The following is a 3109-nucleotide window of genomic DNA, read 5'->3' as shown; positions in this document are numbered from 1 at the left end:
TTTAACCCCCCGTGTTTAACCCCCCGTGTTTAACCCCCCGTGTTTAACCCCCCGTGTTTAACCCCCTGTGTTCTCCCTCGGCAGCCGGAGACTCCATGGACGGCTCCAACACCTCGGAGGATCGATGCAAATCCCCCACCTCAGGTAACCTGGAAAACACTTAAGAGTATTTGTGCAGCTGATTTTATTTTAAGGGAACCCTAACGCAGACCCTTAAAGTCTTTAGTGCAACAGTTTAACTAAAGTATTAAACCAAGATAAGGAGAACAGCTTGAATACTCAAGTCAACATGTCAAGGATAATCTTAAGAGGAAGCCTTAAGGGTATTTTATTTCAAGTCAAACTTTAAGGGAAATCTTAACTTAAGGTTTATTGTCAAACGTTTCACTAACTTTAAGGGATTCTTTCATTATCAAACCAAATTAAGGAGAACAGCTTGAATACTAAGGTCAGTATGTTAAGGATAACTTTAAGAGGAAGCCTTAAGTTAAGGGTAATTTATTACAGCAGATTTTATTTTAAGAAATTCCTAATTTTAGGTCTATTGTCAAACTAACTTTAAGGGATTCCTTAAGTGTTAAACCCTAATAAGGATTAAGGTCAATTTACATTTTAAGGAGAGAAGTTGAATTAAGGATGATTGAGTAACCGATTGTACTTAAGAAACTTGTACTTTAAGGTAAATCTTAATTTAAGGTTGTTTGTTAAACGGTTTGACTAACTTTAAGGGATTCCTTAAGTGTTAATCCCTAATAAGAATTATTTGTAAGTGCTCTTTTTAAAAGCTGATGTTTGTCGTTAAGGATCTGCGTCGCCGTGCAACTCGGACGACGAGCGGAAACACAGGTTCATAGAGAAGGGTCTGTACTGAGACGCGTGCTCTGATATATTTACACTTAACTAAAGCAGATTTTAAATAAACACTCTCTCGTTTCCAGTGAAGTCTAAGAGCAGACGCTTTTCCAAGACGGTTGCCAATGACTTTGGTAATTTCCCCTTAAGTGTCGACTCTCTAACCCTCTAATGACTTCCTGTTGGTACTAATCACACGGGGTTTGTGGGAAATCGTGATTTAACAAATGATTTTAATCAAATGCATGACTTTTGTGTGCAGATGTGTAACGGCTGCTGCTGCTCTATTCTCATGGATTCTGCTTTCAGAGTAAATCCTGCAGGAGAACATTTCTTATTTTCTGTGTTTAGAAATCCAAATATATGTTCTTTATTCTGCCCTAAATATAATCAGAATATAATCTGGTTTTATTCCACTTTTAGTCTACTATTCCACACGGACATAATGTCTAATCAGTAGGGCTGTCAAGTTAACCCGTTAATAACGCATTAACGCAAAAATAATTATTTTAACGTGCGACTAACGCATGTGTATTTGTCCTCGGCCGCCCCGTAGTTTCAGAGCCCAAAGGCTTGACGTTGTTGTCCTGCCGCTCGCTTGCGGCAGACCACGCTTGAAAGTTTGCCGGGGAGACGCCTGGACACGGCGTCTACGAGCAGCAAGCTACAGAGACAGACAGACAGACACAGAGAGAGAGAGAGAGAGACAGACAGAGAGAGAGAGAGAGAGAGAGAGAGAGAGAGAGAGAGAGAGACAGAGAGAGACAGACAGAGAGACAGACAGAGAGAGAGACAGAGAGAGAGAGAGACAGAGAGACAGACAGACAGACAGAGGAATGTGTGATTAGATATTGTAATCGACTGACAGCTCGACTGATGAGTGATTCAAAGCATAGAACCTCCACTAACCGGCTCTCTGTGATGAATCTCTTTCTGGTTCCTCTGTAAATCTTTATTCAACTAATATCTCCTCCTCCTCTCCTCCTCCTCCTCCTCCTCCTCTCCTCCTCCTCCTCTGTTTCTGTTGCAGGCGCTCTGGTTGTTCATGTTTAATCTCAGAGTTTATTAAGAGTGGTCGTTCCTCTGAAACAACTGCTGGTTCTGGTATAAAGACAGCTCCAGGTCACATGAATGAAATGTAATTGAATTAGAATAATCCAAACTTTAACTCGTAAAGACATTAATATTATTATAATGAATGACTTTATGAAAGCCATCAGCCGTCGTCCTTCAGTCGAATCACCGCTCTTAAAAATGAAACTGATTTGCTCCAAATTAACAACTTCTTAAAAAACAATCTTCCAGTTATTTTTTGTCTGTCTTTGATTTCTTTATGATGTGTTATATGTCTAAGCATCAGTCTGTCCTCATTCACTGTGAGTGTTTGTTTGTGTTGCAGCCAGGATCTCTCGGAAAATTAGCTACTCTGGTGAAAAGTCAGATCCGGGTAAGAAACACTAAAAACTGGATTTTAATTTGTGATCATTTTTGACTATAATGAACACAAAATCACTACAAATGGACATTTCTTCCTGCAGGAGGAGTACGAGAGGATTAGGGGAACATTTTAATGGAGATCTGGGCAAAATTCTGTGGAAAAAATGAACAAAAAGAGTGAAAATATGTCAGAAGTCAGTTCGGAGAAAATATTTGAAAAATGTAAATATTGGGAAAAAGTGAAAAGTCGGGAAAAAAAGTCACAATTAAAAAAAAAAATGAAAAACTTTAAAATCCTGAAAAAAAATTCAAGATTGTGGAGAAAATGACACAATAACCAAAAAAGTGAAAATTCTAATAAAAAAATGAAAATTCTTAAAATTCTTACATTTTCAGATAAATTCCGAAAAATAAGTCATCGTTCGGGAAAAAGTGAAAATTGGTAGAAAAATGAATAAAACTGATCATGCTCCTGAAATAGTAAAATATTGACAAAAAGAAAAAACTCAGAATAATAGTACAATTGCTGAAAAACTATGATTTAAAAGGTCTGAAAAATAGTCAAAAATTCTCATTGAAGTCAAACTCTGAGAAAAAGTTAAAAACAAATTAAATTCCTCGGAAAAAAAATCTAGATTTGAGATCTTTTTTTAAATGAAGGAAAGACCCTAACCCCTCACGTCCCTCTCCTCCTCCTCTGATCCTTCTCATCCTGCACAGCTCTGTGTCAGTGTGACACACCCTCTGGGGCTGGACGTTACTGCACAGCTCTGTTGTTATCTACCTCTGTGTCAGTGCAAATGTTACCCTCTGATGTTGG

General features: G+C 38.1%; 1 long non-coding RNA gene across 1 annotated transcript; it reads left to right on the top strand.

Moving 5' to 3' along the window:
* The first annotated feature begins 71 nt into the window (after positions 1-71).
* On the top strand, positions 72-2489 carry LOC104958555 (uncharacterized). The gene is made up of 4 exons (XR_799778.1): positions 72-144; positions 804-860; positions 939-986; positions 2252-2489. It is a non-coding gene; the product is annotated as an uncharacterized lncRNA (long non-coding RNA).
* The last annotated feature ends 620 nt before the right edge of the window (positions 2490-3109 follow it).

Source organism: Notothenia coriiceps, unplaced genomic scaffold (genome assembly GCF_000735185.1).
Source record: "Notothenia coriiceps isolate Sejong01 unplaced genomic scaffold, NC01 NC01_scaffold00028996, whole genome shotgun sequence".
Classification (NCBI taxonomy): Eukaryota; Metazoa; Chordata; class Actinopteri; order Perciformes; family Nototheniidae; genus Notothenia; species Notothenia coriiceps.
Note: the sequence above shows the minus strand (reverse complement) of the source record. Positions and strands in the feature narration are given on the sequence as shown.